Here is a 25,042-nt window from a genome sequence, read left to right on the forward strand (position 1 = left end):
ATAGTAACTATTCTTTATGTGCGGTTTTCGAAAGCAGTTAGAGCGTTGAACTACTTATACTGATGCCAGAAATGTAGATTATTTAATTCAATTACTGTTCTTCACCATTTATAGCTTCCAGGAATTCAACATAGTCTCACATAGAATATATTGTCACTTCACTCAGTCCACTAACCTGAGATGATCCAGCACTCCTGAGACATTCGCTTCATAGTGACGACCAAAACTAGGTAAATTAGTGTTTCAGATAATGCCCTTTTTCATTCTATCGCTGTGTGTGTGTGTGTGTGTGTGTGTGTGTGTGTGTGTGTGTGCAATATTTTATGACATTGCACGCATCTCCTAGGAATTTCGAAGACGTTCTATACGTTATTTTCGTTTCTACGTTACTGATATTAAAATTCCATGTGTAGGAGTGACTCATACTCGCTTCCACAGCCTATTTTGAAATTTATAAAGACGAAAACACTCCACAAAAATAGCTCTTTGCATCCTCCAGACCACTCAGAAGGAGAAAGTTGTTTTAAAAAGTTTTCTACGTGATAAATAATATAGTGATCTTTCCATATTTTGAGTTAATAATATTCTAGTCAGTGGAATACACTCTGAAAGTGAACATCATAAATTTAATGGGAGACAACAGAGCTTCGTTTCGCCTTACGATTACCAATGTACAGAGGTAGTCCAGAAAGTAAGATACACATGTCTTCCCACACTAATACCATTATGCAACTCGAGTGGTGGATTATCAGAAGGTAGTATATTTTCCGATTTTCCAGAAGACACAGTTCTGGTGCGTTATATGTAACGGTTGTATCGGAGGGTGTGACTCTAGTGACGAGGCAGAGATTAAGTACGCGGGACGGTGCGATTCTTCTGTGTAAAACGTTTACATTTCTCACAGATTCAGCCTAAAATTTAGGCGGTTCATGAACCAGATGCTACGTAGCATCCAGCCGTAGCAAAATGCTGCCAACAATGTTACCATATCCACACGTATATAGGTGATGCCGGTCGAGAAGTACATATCTTTCACCCTACGATTTCCAACTTCTCGGCAAGCTGAAAGATAATCTGGGAAGTAAGAGATTTGACAACAATAAGGATATTCTTACAGTGGTTCTCGAATAGTTCCGTGACCAAGGGGCGATTTTATACCCTTGAAGGTCTGAACTGTTGCTAGACAGTTCCATCGGTTGTTTACAGACGGTGAATATTTTGAAAAATAACGGCCTGTATCTGTGTCACTTTAAAGCGTAATGCAGCATTCAATAAAATTTACTTTTCCTGCCATATTAATTTGTAACTTACTTTCTTGAAGTTTCCTTGCTGTAACAGAATGGAGAAATAAACCTTCTAACGAAACGGATGGAAGACTTATATCCACAAAATCGTACGCACGGCAGAAGAGACGGTTTATCGGAAACGGTTAATAATGATTACGATGCTTCTCACACAAGTTCTACAACTACAGCACAGTTGTACACATAGGAAATTAGATTTTATTAAGATTAAATGTAAGATTATCAGATACGCCAGTATCAGAAAAGTCTCGGGGATTCACCATGCAATACAAATATAAAGATCGTACGATAAAGTACACGTGAGTATAACATCACTAATTATTTCGTTGGTACCGATTTTCATAATCATTTCACCTATGAATCTGTAGTTTACATAATTACCGATTGTCAGTATGAAATTTATTTTCTAATATCTATAATTAACATATACGTCTGTAATTTTCTTCTTCATATATTCAACTACCTTATACACCAAGATGAGTTCTGAGTAGGAAATGGACCATCAATGTCAACAAAAATAAAATGAAAAATTAGAGAAATATCACATTACCTACAGTTACACGGTACCGTAAAAACATTATTACTTACATTAAAAAAAATTTCGTAATGCTCGTCAACGTGTGATATTCTTCATTTTTAGGGTGATAGGCTTTTATGTATAGTTTAAAAATTACAGCAAACTGCATGACAGGGTTTCTGCTGTTTTACTATTTGTGAACAGTTCTTCCTCTATAGAAGAATACGTACGTGGCTCGTAGGCCCAATTGAGAGCTACACTTCACTCTACAATGTCTTGACGACCATAATGAAGATCTGTGTAGAGCTTCGCAGAAAATGTCTAGATTCTAAAATCTATACTTCATGTGAAAAATAAGGAGTAAGGAATTTTCACGAGGATATTGGGAGATAATAATCAGCTGCCTGTAGATAACGACGATTCAAAATTTATTTAAATATGAACATTAAATCAGCGCAGTTATATTTCATTTAGTACACAATCACATGTAATATAATTCACATCATGTTTTTCATCAGATCAGTTAAACAGAATTTGGACACAGACACAGTTAGGACGGCTTTATAATAGCGATATGACGCTCAACTATACTTGAAGCTATTCATTTGTTAACTGATTTCTAGTGCCGCATTTAAAACCATACACCAAAATAATGATACACCAAAAAGGTTTCGGAATATATTGGCCCATATAATACAGCCAGTGTTGGGTTTTCTATGTCTTTTCATGGTTACAAATGTAGCAAATGTCCCTCTGGAAGAAATTATATTCATAACACTACAAGTTTACTTTGCTACCAACTCTGAATGCAGCAGTGCCATCTATTCCTAAATATTGTGTCTCAAATATGGAAAAAACATAAGAGAACAATAATATTATAATAATGCACTATAAAGGTAATAATTTTTTTGTTTTTCGTTTCATTTAAAACTATATTCGGCATCGTCATACATACGACATACTAATAACTTTTTCCAAACTTAAGATTTACCGTATGCTTAGAAAATATGTGTTATTTACTGATTGAGTGTTAAAGCAATGTTGTACCTGGTTCCTAACACGCGTCAGTGGCGTTTCTTCTTAGTTCTGCCATTCGGCAGGAAGACATTGGTAACCAACTGGAATATGCTTTTAACATTATACTTTGACAGCTGAATTTTGAGATTGATATGGACAAATGCGTTTAACATTATACTTTGACAGCTGAATTTTGAGATTGAAATGGCCAAGATATGCAGTCTATTCTGAAAAATAACCCAAATACCACAGTCTGTAATGAGAACTTAAAATGTGCTTCACAATCACTTTCGGTCTGAAATTGCATTGATGTTTAGTCTACATTAGACCAGAAAATATGTAGATATGTGGACCCGATGGGATGGTTTGTTAACTGTTTGGGTAGAATTCTTACGGTCCGCCAACAGCAGCTTTTCAAATGGTTCAAATGGCTCTGAGCACTATGGGACTTAACTTCTGATGTCATCAGTCCCCTTGAACTTAGAACTACTTAAACCTAACTAACCTAAGGACATCACACACATCCATGCCCGAGGCAGGGTTCGAACCTGCGACCGTAGCGGTCGCGGGGTCCAGACTGTAGCGCCTAGAACCGTTCGAGCAGCTTTTCATTCCGAGCTAACTATCCGAAGGTGCGTTTCATCATTGAACGTATTTCACCACATATAAATTGACTCGATTGATAGTTGTCACATTGATAGTGAGTTGGCAACCATTCCTGCTAACCCATAAGCAAATTCTGTGTGTGTGACTGCTATAAAGTCTGTTGCCCTCATTAGTATTCAAATCCAATGAAATACACAGTCCATACTGAAAAAATACAGGAAAACCAGCATTTAATTAAATCAGTGTGAGAGACCACATATGCTAGCAGTTTAAGCAGTAGGAATTTCGAGGAACTTTGTTCCACAGGCGACTCATGAAAAAACGCAGGTACAAAAGTCACAAACTGAAATATCGACTAACTTAGCGGATGTTGTAGTGGACGTCCGGTGCGCATTTATTACAAATTACGTGCCAGTGGTTCATACGTAGTAGGGTCCCGTATCATCTGGTTTGATAACTTAGACAGCCTATTAAACTGTGAATTACGAGTGAATTATGAAGTAGGGCCTGTGACGTTCCCATGCCCTGATAAATACCTGTGTTATTGCTACAATATCTTTCTTAGATTCTAAAGTCGCACATTGTGTCCAATGAGAGAAAAAGGCCAGGTGCGACACAGATACAGTGAAGCACTAAGACTGGTGGTGCCGTTTCAGTGGATGTTCCCATCGTTGTATGACCCCATTGACTCTACCCACCCATTCTCATGGGGCTGTCATTCATTAATACTCAAAGAGGTAAACATTCAAGCAGAATAGCGTGTCCCTAACAGAATGAATGAAGATACATCTCGAATAATGTACATTCTGGCACGTTAAAAATAATAACCTAGCGTATATTACAAACCGATATTTAACGAATAAAGGCCTTTGTGGTATGTGTTGGTGGTATTGCATGGTATTAGTGATCCACTATACTGATTACGAGTAACCAGTCTTAAGGTTCGAAATATTTCACACGACATTTTTGTTCTATGCCACATTGGGTACCTGTATTTCACTGGATTAAGACACCGTTAAATCCCATGGAGTCATCAAAGTAGCGATTAGGTAACAAAAATCTCCGTTCCCTTACCTAGGAATTATATAAATTTATTACATTTAACAATTTATACTTATGAAAGTGAAGCTACTGGTTTTGTGAGTCTCCCACGCGTTGAATTTCGCACAATTGGCAAGTTTATGTGTACTACAGAATTGATTTTCGATTTCGTGTGATTTGAATAAGTTCTAATTTATTTAAGCTTCTAAGTATCGTGTTAATGTTACACACTAATCAGTGACAGCTACCTGAGAAATTATGGTTACATAATTTATGTCAAAACCATATTTTCAGCTGTTTAAGGCAGTCAGTCGTCACAGTGATGTGAATGAAGTCACAGCTGCAGGTTGTACACAGTTAAGCTTAAATAAAAGTGGTGAATACATGCATTTTGGCCTCTGCTTCCCAAGCGATATGTTGAGTAAACCTATAAACTCCCAAAGCAGAACCCTCCAGAAAAAAAAGATGCTGCGAGGTTAATAGGCTGTTAAATGCTCAACGTTTGGGGCGTCCGCAACATAAATACACGTTATTTGCACCACTGAATACGCCATGAGCATGGGAAAAGGAAACTGAATGCGTGGCCAATTACACATATGGTCTGGAAAGGGACCTGCACCTAACTTGTTCTCATACCAAAGAATGAAACATTTTCTTATTTATCGTAGACGGAATGGCTATATAAAATTATTTCAAATTAATAAGTGTGTTAGAAGTATCAGATTATTTATTTAATGAAAACTTTGCTGAAGTAACGAATACTTTCACAGAGGTGTAGGAATACAAAACATTTTGTGGAAATGTCACTGTCTGTACCAATGTATTCACCACCGGTCATGACAAACACATATATTCATGCAGTATGAAATAACGTCTGTCTCTTTTAGCGGTGTCGTTAAATAACATAACTTTTTTATGAAGCTGCCAATGGTAGATGAGAGGAAATAAAAGCCATGATTATTGATGTAGTAAAAAAATGTTCTTGAGGAATGCTTTGAATTATGACAGCAATGACACAAATGTAATACCTGGGTAAACAGTAATACACCAGTCATCAATACAGCTGACTGCAGCTTTAGAAGAAGTAAGCAGCCACAACGGAAAACTACATGCCTTTAGTCATCCTGCCCTACTTTTGCGATTCTTCTACTCTTCTTAGTAGTAGTAGTAGTAGCAGTAGTGGTAGTAACTTTATTCATCCGTAGATCTCTTTTTACAAGGATAAAGGACATGTGAAAGTATTTACAAATTTAGATCATTTTAAAATAAGCTAATTCATATACATATATATTTACAGACTTCTAGTTAGAGACAGTCATTAGATTTACTCCTGGTATACAATACTTTTCTTACAAATAACTTATTAAATAATGTAATGCCACACTGGTCACTCATATATCACTATCAGTCACTGCATACACTATACACACATTTTTCATAACACTTCACTCACTACACACACACACACACACACACACACACACACACAGTAGTATTAGTATTCTGCTATGCATAGCGTATCTTGGGGGTAAGTTTTTCTAGATAAAGAAAAAAAAGCAAAAAAACATAAAGTGAAGGTGTTATGTGGAAGCTTTGATATTTTATATTCATTATTATTATTATTTATTTGTTTAAGATTTTCTTATCAAACCCGAACTCTGTTTTAGCTAAGTAATCCTTCACTGTATAAAATGTATTGCACGACAGGTACTTTTTAGCTGCCTTTTTAAATAAGTGTATTTTTGCAATTTCTTTAACCTCTTTTGGCAATTTACTGTACAGTTTTATTCGTTGGTAGAAAATGCTGTTTTGAAATGTATGTTTATGTTTTTTTGGTAAATGTAACTTGAGTCTATTTCTTGTTGCATGGTCATGGACAGAGCTGTTTGTGCAGTAATTACCAATGTTATTTTTCATGTGTACAACTGACTCTTAAATGTATTCACATGGAGCAGTTAAGATCCCCAGTGTTTTTAACAGATCTTTACAATGAGCTCGACTGGTATTTTTGGTTATTATTCTTATGACACTTTTCTGGAGTTTTAAAACCGAGTTCATACTTTGTGCATTTGTACCCCAGAAAAGAATATGTGTTCACACCACTTCAACTGAGAATCAATATTCATTCCTAGAAATTTTGCATTTGTTACACAGTCTATAGAGATGCCGTCTACATTGAATTTAACATTGTCATTTTTCCTCTTCAAACTGAAATTCAGGGCATTAGTTTTCTTTATGTTCATTGTCACTTTATTGTTTATTGACCAACCATAAACTTCCTTGAGAGTTTCATTTGCTTCCTCAGCAAGGATTTCTCTTGTTTTCTCAGTGACTATAGTATTGCTGTCATCAGCGAAGAGAATTTTTTCACCATGAGTAACACTACTTTGAAAGTCATTGATTTATATCAGGAATAGTATTGGTCCTAATATTCTACCTTACAGAACCCCTATATTAACGTATTTTGGTTCTGATAAGTGTTTACATATATTTGAAATATGTGTTATCTCTACTTTTTGTGTCCTAACAGTTAGGTATGATCGAAACCAGTCATTAGCTACCCCTCTTATTTCTAATGCTTCTAATTTATTTAATATAATCTTGTGGTTGACAGTATCAATTGCCTTAGAAAGATCGAAAAATTGTACTGTGACCCACTCCTCTTCATCAAGAGTATCAAGTACAACTTTTGTGAATTCTACTCTGGCTGACTCCGTATTTTAACCACTTGGGAAACCAAACTGGAATTCGTTTGAGCGATTGTATTTATTCAGGTAATTCATTAATCTGTTTTTCATAATTGCTTCTATTATTTTTGAGAATGGTGACGGCAGGGAAAAGGGCCAGTAATTTTCTACGTATTTTGCATTACCTTTCTTAAGCAAAGGTACAACTCTTGCCGGTTTTAACTGCTCTGGAAATGTCCTTGATGTGAAGGATTCATTTATTATATTTGTTATGGGACTTGCATAATCCCTATGCATTGTTTCAGTACACACATAGGTACTTCATCTAAGCCTACTGACTTTTTATATTTTAGTTTTTGAACAGTTTTATTGACTCCATTCTCTGTGGTTGGAAGTAACATCATTCTATTTAGTGCAACGTTATTTACAAGTGTTATATTTGTTTGGGGGAATTTTTGCTGTAACTTCTTTGCAATACTTGAAAATGCTCTTTTACATAGTTTGCTAGGTGCTGTGGATCATTTATTACCTTATCCCCATCCCTCAGCAGTACGTTATTCTGCCTTTGTTTGCCTCACACGTTTCCTTTTTTATAACATCCCAGACTGCTATGCTTTTATTCCATGCATTAGATATTATTTTGTCATTAAATGACTTTTTTGCAGCAATCAGCACATTCCTATAGATCCTTTTTGTATCTGTGATAGAAATTTAAGAATTCTGGATCATTGTGAATCTTTTTCATGGATCTGAGGTGTTTAAGTGTTTGGGAGGACTTCTTACTACCTGCTGTTATCCATCTCTTTTTGTGAGGTGTTGATACAGACTTTTGGAAATGCCTTTTCAAAGTTCAATTTAAACAATGCGGGGAATTTAGTGAATTTCATATTCACATTGGCTTCCTTATACACTTCATCCCAGCTTTGTTTTTCTGGTTCTTTTGAAAAATCTTTTATTTTGATTTCTGACAGATGTCGTTTGTAGGCTTGTAGTTTAGGGAATGATTCGATGCCTGATTTTACTGTTGCTATTTGACAGAGATGGTCTGATAGTCGGAGATCTCTTACAGCTACATCACATTTTTCCCTGTCCATGTTTGTGGCCACATGGTCAATTACGGATGAAGTCGTTGTAGTAACCATTGTTGCACTATTGACCAATAGGGACATGCAAAAACTCTGAAAGATGTTTATGAAGGTGCTGCTGGATTCATTTATGATATCAGTGTTGATGTTAATGTCGCCACACAGAATTATGTTGACCTTTGTACTTGAGGCTTCATATAGAACTTCTGTTAACTTACTGAAAAAAGTGTCCACATCACCATTGGGAGATCCATACACACAAAAAATGATTAATTTCTTGACGCTATCAAGCCATGTTAATTCAATAGCTGATATTTCAAAGTGTTTGTCTTCACTTACCGCACTGAGGTCATGGCTTGATTTGAGCTGTGTTCCTTTTCTGATATAAATGGACGATCCTCCATCCCTTGAAGCAGTTCTGCAGTAAGAGTTTGGCTTTTCATACAATGATAATACTACATGTTGGATTTCTGTGTCTCTACACCAGTGCTCAGTAATAAGAACTACTGTACAGTTCAAAGACCGGAGCTCAACTTCTAATAGTTGCATTTTATTTTTTATTGATTGCATGTTTTGAAGGAGGATTGTTAAGTCTGAGAAATTCCCCTTGTTACTCTTTCAAATGGTTTGATTTTCTTTGTGACATCTGCTATATGTGATATTTGAGGTGTTAAAATCTGTCTTATGGGTGATTGTTCCAGTATTTTTTAAAGTGCTGGAAATACTCTTTAGGCAGGGGCACCTGTTGTCTGGATTTATCCTTAAAAAGACCTACTTTTCCTACCTATGACGACAGGTATTCGACCATGTGTGGCGCGAGATCCACCCCCTATACTTTCATGAATCAGCTGTACAAATCTTCCCTTCCCAGTCCCATTTACGTGTAGGCTATGCCTAGTGAAACCCCATCTGTTGAGAGTCGCGACGGGCACCAAAGTTGGCTGTCCTCAGGGCCATCCCTAACCCCACATTGATTCGCCTCACAGCTCCATCGTGCCGCCGGAACAGCTCAAAAATGTATACGTAGGTGCCATGAGTCAGGGAAGCTATCTTGTCCAGGTCATCACCTATGTCATATGCCCCATCCCAGTCCAAACAGTTTCCCGCCCCACCCACTATCACTACATGGTCCTCTTTTGTAAAATCCATACATAAAGACCCTAGGTCCTCTATCACATGACTTAGCCTTGCATTTATCTTGAAGATAGTGAAGGCCTGGTAAGAAAACAGACAACAATGGCTACTTCAGACGGTGTTTCAGCTACCTAATGTTACCGGCAGCCCGGAACAAGGGACCGCCATCAACCGCCTTCTACCAATTCAGGACTGTCAAGATTCAGTTTACACAGTATAACTCTTATTTGTTTGTGAAACCGGTCCGTGAACGGTATTTATGAGTCCAAAGATATATAAAATATAAGTTTCTCCTAATTTAGTGGCCTTTGCCTGGAAGTTTTGTCTGCAAATGTTCCTACAGAACGGCTTAAAAATTTAACATGACATTAGCGATCTATGTCAGTGAAGGTCGTTGGTTTGTTGCACCCTGTTCCATCAGTCGGTCGCAGTCAGATTAATAGCAGCAAAACCAGAAATGATTCCGCATCACATTACTTACTGCAGGCCTATAACATTTCTTCTCGTAGTCTGAAAAGATTTTAGAAACTTCTGAAATGCTCTCACATGTTTATAGACTATTATTAAATGTTGGTAGATATTATTGAGAAAGAAAGCTTTGAATAATTTGTAAGGTGACAGAATAAACTAAGGTCAATTTCGCACCTTACATAAGAGCTTTATATATCGTAACAGGAAGGGGAATATGACATCTAACTTAATTCGCCGGTAATGAGCAAATTTGCCTGTAAGTATGCAACGCAAAAGGGGTCACCCTCAATCGGCGGTATTAACACGCCGATCATATAATGCATGTCAATGAGCAGAAGGTGAGACAAGCAGCGAGAGGAAACGTTTTGATTTGGAAGCATTCGCGCGGAGAGGTGAAGCCCACACCACAGGGGGTACCATGGAAAGCACTGAGGCCGCGTCTCAAGGCGGGAGTCAACGACTGACCGACCACGTGACTCAGACCCTGTTGGTCGAAAAACGCCCTGACACAGAGAACGAAAGAACCTAGGCGGCGAGACAGTTCGGCTACGAGAAAGACAAGACGGAAATTTTCTAAAACTCTCCTCTGAACAGACGTCGAGTGCAGAACGGGGCCCATAATGCTCTGCACGACGCAGAGGAGAAATTTGTGTCAACACTGGGTTCACAGCAGCTGAACTCAAGCTAGAAATTAGCTGCAGCGTCGTTTAGCTCCAACAGCAGAGAAACGAATCAGCCAGTTAGTTATTTGTTCTTGAGAGAACCGAGAGGCCATTATAATATGCACGCTGCTCCAGCCATGCGCGTGTTTATCACCATATTCCAAGACTAGGGATGAGTTCTTGTTTTCTCGCATAACATGAAACATAGGGAGAGTTTCTGCTGGAAAATTCAGCAAAGGTTTAATAGGTTTTTATAGGAATTTGAGAGGAAGAGAGCCATGCATATGATAGTTCATCACTGCTGAGGTAAATACCGCGTGCAGAGGTGTAAACTTGTTGGTTCACCAGCTTGCGTCAATTGTAATCTAGAGCGATCTTGGGTAATGTCCTGCTCAAATTGTCACAAAACTAAACTTCCTCGCCGGCCGAAGTGGCCGTGCGGTTAAAGGCGCTGCAGTCTGGAACCGCAAGACCGCTACGGTCGCAGGTTCGAATCCTGCCTCGGGCATGGATGTTTGTGATGTCCTTAGGTTAGTTGGGTTTAACTAGTTCTAAGTTCTAGGGGACTAATGACCTCAGCAGTTGAGTCCCATAGTGCTCAGAGCCATTTGAACCATTAAACTTCCTCGTTACACTTGATTGTCATCCTAAATAGTACCGAAATTTGAACGGGAATCGGATGATTTATCGTAGTATTACCCAACATCATAACGTGATTGTAAGAATAATTTTCTAATGAAAATAATAGTTAAAATTTAATATTGTTGCGTTTAGGATTATTTAAATTTCAGAGGACAAGATGCGTCGTTTTCACAACTGTCTTAACACTGTCACATTGTGAACTGTGTAAAAGCATGTATATCTGTGAAAGGTTTGCAACACAGTTGTGTCCTCAGTCATAGAATAAGCAACCACCATCTCTCATCTTACAAATTTGATCGATATTATTAATACCAAAAATACGTATGGCCAGCTTTAATAAAAAAAATACAACAATAAAGTGTTATGTTTCAGTACAAATTAATTAAATAATGCTGGTTTGTGCAGAAAATATTTTACGTCCTTGCAGACGAATGGCGTCTTTAAAAATTAAGCTCACTTTTTATGTTTTCAACCACTTGTATTCTTACCATTCATTACCTATTAAACATAATAGCGCTAATCTTACTTAATTACACTTGTAGCTACTAGTAAAAAATCCCAGTAACACGAAGGAAGTATTATTTAAAATTAACAAGATATGACCCATACCAATTATTTTATGTTGTCAAAATTGTAGACTCTAGATCCACAAGCCTGTGACGGTTCCAATTCTGTAGCTCAAGCTTCAGATTGCTTACGAGAGATTTTGGCCCTTTTTTTGGCCCTACGCTCAGGTTTTCCAAAATAATCTGTTAGCTTGCGATTCATTGCAACAACGTCTTTAATCGCTCACTCCAATCTCTAATACACTATTATTTCAGAAAAACACTACTCAGTTACACACTTCAGTAATATCAGTAATCGTACTAGGAAAACAAGTGTTCGCTGACAGTACGTGGAAGAGTTGGAAGGACAACCGACTGTTTTTAACAATCGATTGGTGGGTAGATTGTTTTTTCGTCCAGTCAGTTTCTTCACTCGGTTGCAGCCGTTATATGAATTTTACACTCAGTTTCCGCGCTTGAGTTTTTTATCTACATCCTCTTTCGGATTTTCCCGCTGTGCTATCAATTTTTAGTTGGTTTTTATAATTTAATATTAGATGCTCCCCTGTAAATTTAGTTATATTTAATTGAATCATCACCTTTTAAACCGGCCGCGGTGGCCGAGCGTTTCTAGGCGCTACAGTGTGGAACCGCGCTACCGCTACGGTCGCAGATTCGAATCCTGCCTCTGGCATGGATGTGTGTGATGTCCTCAGGTTAGTTGCGTTTAAGTAGTTCTAAGTTCTAGGGGACTGATGACCGCAAACGTCCCATAGCGCTCAGAGCCATTTGAACCATCATCTTTTAACACGTTTCTGAAATATCTATGATCAAAGTTCTAAAAATTGTTTTGGAACAGCCTGTATTTTCCTTACTTCTTCATTGAGATAATGAGAAATCGCCAACAATCGGCGATCGTATACACCGCGACGTCGCCCCCCTCGCCAGAAAACTGAGCCGGCCGAAGTGGCCGCGCGGTTCTGGCGCTGCAGTCTGGAACCGCGAGACCGCTACGGTCGCAGGTTCGAATCCTGCCTCGGGCATGGATGTGTGTGATGTCCTTAGGTTAGTTAGGTTTAACTAGTTCTAAGTTCTAGGGGACTAATGACCTCAGCAGTTGAGTCCCATAGTGCTCAGAGCCATTTGAACCAGAAAACTGAGTAATTTAAATATCATTTGCCTTCTACTCATTGAGCTGTATTAAAATGGACTTAGTTTACATTCATATTCCTTACTACCCTCCCCCATGAACCTAGACCTTGCCGTTGGTGGGGAGGCTTGAACGCCTCAGCGATACAGATAGTCGTACCGCAGGTGCAACCACAACGGAGGGGTATCTGTTGAGAGGCCAGACAAACGTGTGGTTCCTGAAAAGGGGCAGCAGCCTTTTCAGTAGTTGCAGGGGCAACAGTCTGGGTGATTGACTAAACTGGCCTTGTAAAATCAACCAAAACAGCATTGCTGTGCTGGTAATGCGAACGGCTGAAAGCAAGGGGAAACTACTGCCGTAGTTTTTGCCGGGAGCATGCAGCTTTACTGTATGGTTACATGATGATGGCGTCCTCTTGGGTAAAATATTCCGGAGGCAAAATAATCCCCCATTCGGATCTCCGGGTGGGGAGTACTCAGGAGGACGTTGTTATCAGGAGAAAGAAAACTGGCGTTCTATGGGTCTGAGAGTGGAATGTCAGATCCCTTATTCGGGCAGGTAGGTAAGAAAATTTAAAAAGGGAAATGGATAGTTTAAAGTTAGAATTAATGGCAATTAGTGAAGTTCGGTGGCAAGAGGAACAAGACGTCTGGTGAGGTGAATACAGGGTTACAAATACAAAATCAAATAGGGATAACGCACGAGTAGGTTCAATAAGGAATAAAAAAATAGGAATGAGGGTAAGCTACTACAAACAGCATAGTGAACGCATTGCTGTGGACAAAGTAGATACGAAACCCACGCCTACCACAGTAGTACAAGTTTATATGCCAACTAGCTCCGATGACAAAGAGATTGATGAAATGTATGATCAGATAAAAGAAATTATTCAGATAGTGAAGGGAGACGAAAATTTAATAGTCATGGGTGACTGAAATTCGGTAGTACGAAAAGGAAGAGAAGGAAACATTGTAGGTGACTATGGAATGGGGGTAAGGAATGAAAGAGGAAGCCGCCTGCTAGAATTTTGCACAGAGCATAACTTAATCATAGCTAACACTTGGATCAAGAATCATGAAAGAAGGATGTCTACATAGAAGAAATCTCGTGATACTGGAAGGTTTCAGATTGACTATATAATGGTAAGACAGAGATTTAGGAACCAGGTTTTAAATTATAAGACGTTTCCAGGGGCAGATGTGGACTCTAACCACAATCTATTGGTTATCAACTGTAGATTAAAACTGAAGAAACTGCAAAAAGATGGGAATTTAAGGAGATGGGACCAGGATAACCTGACAGAATCAGAGATTGTAGAGAGTTTCAGGGAGAGCATTAGAGAACAATTGATAAGAATGGGGGAAAGAAATACAGTAGAAGAAGAATGGGTAGCTTAGAGAGATGAAATAGTGAAGGCAGCAAAGGATCAAGTAGGTAAAAAGACGAGGGCTAATAGAAATCCTTGGGTAACAAAAGGGATATTGAATGTAACTGATGAAAGCAGAAAATACAAAAATGCAGTAAATGAAGCAGGCAAAAAGGAATACAAACGTCTCAGAAATGAGATCGACAGGAAGTGCAAAATGGCTAAACAGGGATGGCTAGAGGACAAATGTAAGGATGTAGAGTCATATCTCACTAGGGGTAAGATAGATACTACCTACAGGAAAATTACAGAAACCTTTAAAAAAAAAGAACCACTTGTATGAATATCAAGAGATCAGATGGAAATCCAGTTCTAAGCAAAGAAGGGAAAGCAGAAAGGTGGAAGTAGTATACAGAGGGTCTATACAAGAGCGAAGTACTTGAGGACAATATTATGGAAATGGAAGAGGATGGTGATGAAGATGAAATGGGAGGTATGATACTGCGTGAAGAGTTCGGCAGTGCACTGAAAGACCTAAGTCGAAACAAGGCCCCGGAAGTGACAATATTCCATTATAGCTACTGATAGCCTTGGGAGAGCCAGCCCTGACAAAACTTTACCATCTGGTGAGCAAGATGTATGAGACATCAAGAAGAATATAACAATTCCGATCCCAACGAAAGCAGGTGTTAACAGATGTAAAAATTATGTGAAAACTATGTGAAAACTATCAGTTTAATAAGTCACGGCTGCAAAATACTAACACGAATTCTTTACAGACGAATGGAAAAACTGGTAGAAGCTGACCTCGGGGAAGATCAGTTTCGATTCCGTAGGAATGTTGGAACACTTGAGGCAACGCTGAGCCTACGACTTATCTTAGAAAATGGATTAAGGAAAGGCAAACCTACGTTTCTAGCATCTGTAGACTTAGAGAAAGCTTTTGACAGTGTTGACTGGAATACTCTCTTTCAAATTCTGAATGTGGCAGCGATAAAATAGAGGGAGCGAAAGGCTATTTACAATTTGTACAGAAACCAGGTGGAAGTTATAAGAACGAGGGGCATGAAAGGGAAGCAGTGGTTGGGAAGGGAGTGATACAGGGTTGTAGCCTATCCCCGATGTTATTCAATCTGTATATTGAGCAAGCAGTAAAGGAAACAAAAGAAAAATTCGGAGTAGGAATTAAAATCCATGAAGAGGAAATAAAAGTTTTGAGGTCTGCGGATGACATTGTAATTCTGTCAGAGACAGCAAAGGACCAGGAAGAGCAGCTGAACGGAATGAATAGCATCTTGAAAGGAGGGTATAAGATGAACGTCAACAAAAGCAAAACGAGGATAACGGAATGTAGGCAGCGTGGAGGGTAAGAATCGTAGAGGGAGACCAAGAGATGAATATACTAAACAGATTCAGAAGGATGTAGGTAGCAGTAGGTACTGGGAGACGAAGAAGCTTGTACAGGATAGAGTAGCATGGAGAGCTGCATCAAACCAGTCTCTGAACTGAAGACCACCACAAAAACAATTCTTTACTACAAACGCATACTACGTTTCAACATGAACGTCTCTATAATTCACTTTCACAAATTCCTGTAACTCTCGTGTGTAATTTATACCTACTCGTCGGTATGTGGCGTGCTCCCGCTGGCGTTGCCAGCACTGAAAAGCGTCTACAGAAAGTATGTGCCAAGGAAAATAATACGGTTTGATCCGGATGGCCGGCAATTTCGAAGTTTTTGTCTGGGGTCAGCGATTTAAGTGTTGGTAGGCATGCCCAGAGTATTTAGCTTTCTTGATTATTGTAAGTGGTACATTAATATACATCCCGTGTATATTAATAAATAATAAGACGTCCATTTTAAGTTAATTGATATTTATTGGTTTAGAGAGTAAGGTGTTTGCCGCTCTTATTCTTTTGTTAAAATGTGTTTGAAATACATTGCAACCCATATTGCTACATAATTATAAAAAATGATTGAATCAGTTTTACTAATACATTCGCTGATTTCTGAAGTCATTTTACCCAGTATAGTATGGTACTCCATTAAGTGGAAGGGGGCTATAGGCCCCATAGCCCCCACCCCTCTCCCATAGCCACCGCCCCTGCATACATACACATACACTCACACACACACACACACACACACACACACACTTTTTATCTCCCAGTCACAACCCAGTAATAACCATTTATGAAAAGGAACATCGAATCAGTATATATTCCAATGCCACTTTCTTGTTCTCCTAATTTGATCTCCGTACCCAAGTTGGCGCCCAAATTTCGGAAGTAAGTTGTATGACCAGCCGTCGAAAGTTGTATCTTCAAGTCAAAAGAAAAACAGAGCATTAAAGAAACCAAAATTTCTACATTTTTTGTCAAAATACGAAAATATTTTTACCGTAGTAGTTCAAAACCACAAGTGGCTCACTTATTGACACTACTGAAGTAACTTAATTGTTGAACTACATGTGGTGCCAAAACGTATCCGAGGTTCAGTCTTCGTACCAAAATGAGAATAACACTTTAAAGAAACCAATGTATTCCACAATTTTTTATAATACTGTAAAGATTACATTTATGAGAGCACAAAACGTAGAGTATGAGACACACATATTGGCATTACCGATGTACCTTACAAGTTAAGTTAGACTTTGCGACAAAACCTGACTAAGGTTTCATCATTGTACCTATTTGTTGCAGTGCACACAAATTTATTTCCGCCTCTCATACACAAAGACACCGTCACTCATAGTCTCGAAGACTAGAGAGCTCTTTAATGTTATTCGTCTCTCAAACTTCGTATTTTTGGAAAATGGGAGTAACTACCAAGTGGGGAAGGCTATGAGAGGCAACGTTCAACAACAGAAAAATATAGCTGACATTATTTACTGGCTGAGATAGCTTTCTATTACCTTCTGTGTTAGACATACGTGAATCTAACCTCCATCACGTGAATCTCTTCCTCTTGCTTCACGTTGGTGAGCGACATCGTTCCAGAACTCCCTACCACACAAAATATCTGAGGAGATTTCACGAATGAAACCCGGATAACTTCTCGCTAAAGGACGTGTAGTTGATCATTGGGCTTCAAATGGTTCAAATCGATCTGAGCACTATGGGACTTAACTTCTGAGGTCATCAGTCCCCTAGAACTTAGAACTACTTAAACCTAACTAACCTAAGGACATCACACACATCCAAGCCCGAGGCAGGATTCAAACCTGCGATCGTAGCGTTCGCGCGGTTCCAGACTGTAGCGCCTAGAACCGCTCGGCCACCCCGGCCGGCGATCACTGGGCAATGGAGACGATCTCTATATGGCGTAACCAAACGATTTTAATATAATTCGTCGAAATGGTTTCCAGTGCTTCAATAACGATTTTTCCCATTTTTCCTGTTGGTGTCTCATTGTCATTCCCATGTACGAGAAATGGTACTTTCACCTTCACGCTATGTCTCACAAAGCTGACCTTGGAAAATTTCCCACACAGACCATTCCTTCATTAATCGTTCACAGGTTTTATCCACCATATTGTTGACAGGAAATGATTCTATAATTTTTATAGGCACATGAAGGGTTTTCTTGCTAAAGAGCTTGCCATTTTAGACGTATTTTATGTTACTGGTGTTAGTAACAAGATCGTCCACTCTCTCCCCCAATATCATGATATCACCTACGGTTATTTCCCCTTGGCTAATCCAGGTGAGTGGGAAAAACAAACCATTAATGTTCGCTTTAGAAAGAGTACAGTGATGCTTGACACAGTTACGCCAATTTATTATGGAGGCTTGACGTTGCGGCCGATGCGAAATAGAGCGAGCGTGTAAGGATAGTAATAGGGAAGTCGAACGGTCGTCTTCGGTTTATAGGGAGACTTCTAGTGAAGTATGGCTGATATGTAACGGAGACCGCATACAGGACGCGAGGGCGACCCTTTCCTGAGTACTGCTCGATATTTTGGGAACCGCATAATGGTGGATTGAAGGAAGACATCGAAGCAATTCACAGGCGGGCTGCTAAATTTGTTACCAGTGGTTTGAATATAACCTATGTATGACGGAAATGTTTCGTGAACTCAGACAGCATTTCCTAGACGGAAGGCGACATTCTTTTCGAGGAACACTATTGAAAAAAATTAAAGAACATTCATCTGAAGCTTACTACTAAACGATCCTGCTGCCGCCAACGTACATTTCCCGTAAGTGCCGTGAGGATAGGATAACAGAAATTGTGGCTCGTACGGAGACATATAATTAGTCGTTTTTCCCTCGCTCTACTTGCTAGTGGAACAGGTAAGGAAATGACTAGTGATGGTATCCGTTAGCGTCCCCACGAACCATACAGTGGCTTCCGGAGTACGTATGTAGAAGTAAATCTAACATTTAGAAGGCTGCTGTGTGCTGTTCCCGGTTGCCATCTGCACGACTGCACACTTACAGGATATCACAGTGCAGAAACCCAGCTATGAGACGCGTTTTCCATGAATTATACGATGCGGAACTAGGGTCCACAACCGAGAGCAACTACCTAGTAGCCTTCGAAGTTTAGGAGGTCATAAGAAAACAAGCAAAGTTTTCACATGGGTTTAACCATAATGTGTCACAGAAACTACTCTACAAAACGCAATTATTGTATTACAGGTACTAAACAAAAAAGTCTGGAATTTGAAGAGATATATGTCCAAATGTGCTCACTGGATTATTTGGTGAAAATAATTGCTATGAACGAGGAATATTTCCACGACCAATGCTGCATGTAGTATCATTGGCTGGATAATGTGGATTGACAGTACTAACCCAAAACCAGAAATTGCCGTCATTAAATATTTCTCATTTGTGGAACGTTCTGAAATTTCTTAAATTTGTTATGTCTGCATATTCATAATTATTCGTGGTTCGTGTAAATAGCAGCATGCTCCACCCTGGAGCTGAATTCTGTCCCATCTGTACGTTGGTGTTCGTAGAAAACATGCTTTCAATGCTAAGTTTAGTACTTCATTGACAACACTACTCTGGAATTTGTTTTTGATTCTGGTAATTAAGTGAGATTATTCGGTGGGGACGGCAGATACTTTAAAACATATACGTCACCGTTGTCCCTAGTTATTAAGGTAAAAGCTGTCAGCAAGAACGATAGGAATCAGAATACACCAGTACGTTATTCACTAGGTCCACATATTCAGGAAACCAATAGAAACCAAAACGGAAAATATGTGATTCATATCTGGCACTCATCAGCGTTTTCCGTTGAAACTGATGGAGAACCGACGAAATGGTTGAAAATGTACGACCTAGTAGCTAAATACGACACTTAGGATGACTTGGTGTGTTTGGCTACTGTGTAATTTTACTAGGATGGCGCAGGTCAAGGGATTTTAGAGAAAAAGTAAGAGAAATTCGATAGCTGGTACAAATTCCAAGCTGAACTGATGAAAACATTTGATGATAATTAGCAGCAAGACCGCTTAGCGGAAGCACAATTGAAGAACAGGGCCCAACGTCATGGAGAATCGATACAGTTATATGAAACAGTCTTTGGGCTCTTCGCCACATTGTGAATCCGAATATGATAGAAACCATCATAATCTCACACTTGATGAAAGAAGTCGCAGAAGGCATGTACCAACTTCTTCTTCTACACAATGTCACAAAAAACGAGCACTTCACCAATTGCTGCCAGCACATCGGGAAAATTCCACGGAAAAAATCAGCAAGGAATTACGACCAACTCTGGCATGTAGTGCCTGTGGCAATTGTGGAAGACAATCAAGATATCGCATTTCCCGTACGCCAGATAGTAAGAGAAGAGAGACAGCAGTTAATAGCCGCTAGCATTGTCGGGTCGAATTAGCGAGATACCGCACGCCAGGAGGTAATACAGAATGCTGAAGAATAGCTGAATTGTTCTTTTGCACCTCGACCCGAGCAACTCGAACTTACGCCGCAGCCGTAAAGCGACAACGAGCATCTGACCAACGCAGGTACAACCAACTCGTCTGTTAAGTATGACGCCCAGCAGAAGAACTGACATTTGAAGGACAGAAGACAATTGACCAGTAAATTTCCACTAAGGGCGTTCAGGACACTTTAAACACCACCGAAGAGAAATAATACGAATTTCTGACGATTACTACTCCGTGAGGTGCTGATCATCACAGTAGTTGTACTCATGCCAAACACCTACAGACACAGCCCCTTACCCACGCACGAGGTCCGTAAGGAACACGACGTAGCCGTTCCCGTAGTCGTACAGAGGTACCAACTGCTTGTGTATTTGCCAAGATTGGGAAAGGAAAGCGAGTCGATCATCTATGGAATGATGCCACCACAGATGAAAATCCTCCATGGGCCACCGTTACCATGTGATCATGAAATCTCATCGACTTCACCAACGACGCACAACGTGTACTAAATCTTGTCGCCTGAGGTGTTTCTTTTTCTGTAAAAACGAACACTTGTCTTCGCCAGATAAATTTTACTATGTCCCGTGATAAGGAAGGGATTCTGCTGGAAGTTGTAAATGAAGAATTCTTTCAGCCGACGGGAACTTGTATTGCAGGAACGACAAATGACACACCACAGCCCCTCAAACTTGTCACTTTTATAGAGTGGAGTCATTATGCTATTCTCGGATATGACATCCTGCAGGCATCACAATTAGTCATAGAATGTGGACCATCAGAGCTCCAGACTGATCAAGCTACTAGAATAGGCCAAAATAACAAAGATTGCTGTGGCTAGTTGTTTGCCTTTGAAATTGTTGTTACCAAGTCATCAACAACGAGACGAGTCTCAGTTTTCAACCTACAGTGGCTGACACGTAAAAGTGACGCACTTAGAAGACATGGTGAAATGTCAGTGTAACTCTCTGTGACAAGTTTAGCGTCCACCACAGTGCATTGATATTGTTAGTGTTTACTGTTGTTACGAGGTTGATAGGGTATGTAAGAGGCGCGAGCAGCGTCAGATGTTGAGTGATCACTGTGAAGGTTACTGAGATTCCGTGAACTCGTGTCACAGCGGTTTGAGCTTCTAACTGAGTTTCGAAGGAGCCCAGTTTTGAGTCTTCATTCATCAGAGATGGTCGAATCGTACGGCACACAGATATGAGGGCCTCAGTACGTGGCAGTGACCCAGTGTTCTAGCGCATGGGAGTGTGAGGGTAGGCATAGTCGTCGTCAAGGATCTGCTTGAACACGTCTGATCACAACGAGGGAAGATTGCCGTATTCTGCACTAAGCAAATCATAACCCATTCTCATCTGCACCTTCCATCGAAGAGAATGTAATGGTCTCCATCTAACACCAATTCTCCTGCATAGGCTGCCGTGAACACCACAACAGTAACTACGGCATTTGGTGTAGGTACAGTGACTGGGAAACTTGTACTGCTGATAAAGAGAGCCACATTGTGTTTAGAGTTGAATTATGATCCTGCACTACCCCAAATGACCATTATTATTGTGTATGGCGGAGACGTGTGAAGATTTCTCACTCTTCCAATGATTTGGAGAGACAGCAGTGATACTACTGGCGTCATCGTGTGGCGAACCATCGGATGTGACTTCAGGTCATGGCCTCTAGTGACTGAGGAAGCCGGCCGCGGTGGCCGAGCGGTTCTAGGCGCTTCAGTCCGGAAACGCGCTGCTGCGACTGTCCCAGATTCGAATCCTGCTTCGGGCATGGATGTATGTGACGTCCTTAGGTTAGTTAGGTTTAAGTAGTTCTAAGTTCTAGGGGACTGATGACCATAGATGTTAAGTCCCATAGTGCTCAGAGCCATTTGAACCAACTTTTGTAACCCAATATGCTCTAAAGAGTGTCGACATGTTGCCTTACCCTGCTCCATCACCAGATCTGTTTCCAGTCGATCAGATATGGGTCATCATCAAACAACAAATCGAGCGTCAACCACATAGGGCGTTAAACGTCCCTGTACTGACCAAATAAGTGCAACAGGCATGGAAATCCATTCTACAAACTGTTATTTGGTATCTGTACTACACAAGGCATGCATATCTGCATGCTTGTATTCAGCATTCTGGCGGTTACACCGGTTGTTAATCCACCAGCATTTCACATTTGCATTCGCTTATCTTGCACTTTCAATAAAATGTGATCTTGCAATGTTAATGACTTAAATATGTTGTCTAGAGAAATGTATTCTCAAAATTTCTTTACTCTACACTACTTGCTTTTCTTGATCTGATACTTTTTCCATCAGTGTCGTTCAGGAATTTTGCAGAAAGTGCCAAACAATAAAACTAATGGTCAAGGGAAGGTAGTGTACAGATTTTTTAAGAGACCTCATTAACTGCATTAACTAAGCAAATATCTAGAGTGTAAATATGAATGAGTCATACATTCAAATGGTAGCTGACCACTACACTCGCTGAAAGAAGCTATTTCTGTGTATAATCGATATTTTGTGCAGTATGTTTTCATGACAAAAGTTTCGCTTTTGAGATTGTGCCTCGAAGGCACGAATTTGTTGTTTTGTTTTATTTAGACACTGACGAAGTTTTCGAACAAGTGCATGACCCCATGTTAGAAGGTCATGGCGGTCGTAGCACTACGGAGAGAAAAGTTGCTCATAAATACTGGTGAAACACTAGGAGACATTTTGCGAAAGAGTATGTGAATAACTGTATACCTTGTGTACATAGGTTTAGACATTAGACATCAGGAGGACCCATTGCAAAGATTTCCATAAGCGACCAAACCATCTTAAATGACTGGACTGGATGTTTCATTAGTGTTGAATACAAACCCAGACCAGTATATGTATATTGACAATAGTAGATCATTTTTCTGATAGCTTGAAGTGGTAGCAGTTCCAGGCCAACAAGCAAACACAGTACCACAAGGCAAGATAAATAGCTTGATCGTGAAATTCTGAGTACCTCAATAACAGACCATGGTGAAAATCTAATATCAGGTATAGGGAATCAGATGCGTAGTTTGCTTCACATTTGGAAGTTACCAACAAATAGGCCTACTTTTCGTGCATAAGCGAATTGGTGTTCAGAAAGAATGTGTAGAACTAATTTTAAATTATTAGGCCACTATGTTAACAACCAACACAGTGTTTGGAACACACATCTAGAGTTTATAATTTCAGTGTACAACTCTTAATTCCAAGCTATAACCAATCTTCTGTTGTATGAATTGATTTTGCAGCAGGTAGATGCCACCTTCTTCTGACACGATAAAACCCAAGCTTAGAGCTAATGGTGTGTAAATAAACAAAATTCACTATAGAGGTTTGAAAGCTTTGATGAAGAGTGAAACGAGCCAACACTGAGTTCTTAGAACGTCAGGAACAGTTGGGCCAACGTGTAGGGAAAATATCAAAATTTCAGATTTGGTCTGTGAGTATTGTTAACAAACCGATATCTAAAACTAAACAAAAAAAAAAAAAAACAGAAGCCATGGCTCATACTAAGGTATTGAGAGGACCTCACCAGTAGACTTTAAATTGCAGTTGCTGACAGGAACATGTGTTGTGCATGTGGGCGGGGTTAAAATCATTCAAACGAGCTGATGATGGATTTGCAAAAGTCCCATTAGCTCGATAAAATGCCTAAAATTGTTGTAAAACCGGTTTCTAATGACGATCAAGAAATACGCAAGATGCCTTATGCACTTAGGGCATGGAATAAGTAGTTATGACCAAATTTTTTTATCTCGCTTTTAGAGTTTCCTGTACACTGGTTATCTTCAAGTATTCCTATGACTTCATTGATGTACCACGTATATTAGACTTCAGAAATTTGTAATAGGTATTATTGGTCAATAAGTAGGGTAGACTTTATTTTTTTAGATTTTTTCTTTATACACTTTGTCAAAGGAGGTAAGATATTGATAAAACGCTATTTTCTCTTCGGTGGCATGCTACATGGACGTCTTTTGGGTTATTATACTTATTCATTCCCTCACGGTAGGAGTTCTGAAAACAGTTCAGTCCCTAGAATTACTCTGTCACTTTGCACTCATTAAAGTCATTTCAGATAGAGCAAGCCTGCATGCATCAATTCAATTTATTATACTGGGCACGATCAGATGGTATCAGCGTTATGCCATTCTCCTGTATCTGATAAAGTGGAAACCTATAAGTATTTGGATGCAGGTACAAACACACGAACCATTAGCAATCTCAGAACAGAGGAAGTTGTAGGTCCTCATGTTGCTAGAAGAGACAAATGAATGTCTATGGAAGAGCATCATGATTTGTACAGCCACAGTGATACAGACTAATGCATGGGCTTGTGAGGTACAGCTGTCGTTAAACAGACGTATCAGAGTACCGAAGAGATGACCACATTTTCAGAGGGCGTGAGCACACAGGATTCATTCAGTTTTCTCACTTGAAACTGTCGTCGTACATTGCTACACAAATGGAAAACCCTCAGGGATAACGAAAGTATAACAACAAAAGAGTGATAGATTGATGAATGATACAACTTTTAATATAACAGGAGCAGAATTCCTCACTTCATTTATGATACGACCTCGACCAACTTATCAAACCCTGCGTTGTATTGCTGGGAAAAATCGTTATAACTGTTACCAGCACAAAACCTAACGTTCATCTAGAACACCTTAAACTCTGACCTATTACACTCTTCGTAAGTACTAATAATGCCACAAAAAGGATGAATTTCCGAAAAGCAAATGTTCCAGCATATTCAAAATAGACAACGGTATTATATAACGTCTAAAGGCAATTACACAAACAGTGCTGCCATGGTTCTACTAACAGCTTTTGCGCTCTGTTTCTTATTGAGACATAAAACCGCTCTTCTCCCCGAAG

This window comes from Schistocerca nitens, chromosome 3 (assembly GCF_023898315.1).
Source record: "Schistocerca nitens isolate TAMUIC-IGC-003100 chromosome 3, iqSchNite1.1, whole genome shotgun sequence".
Classification (NCBI taxonomy): domain Eukaryota; kingdom Metazoa; phylum Arthropoda; class Insecta; order Orthoptera; family Acrididae; genus Schistocerca; species Schistocerca nitens.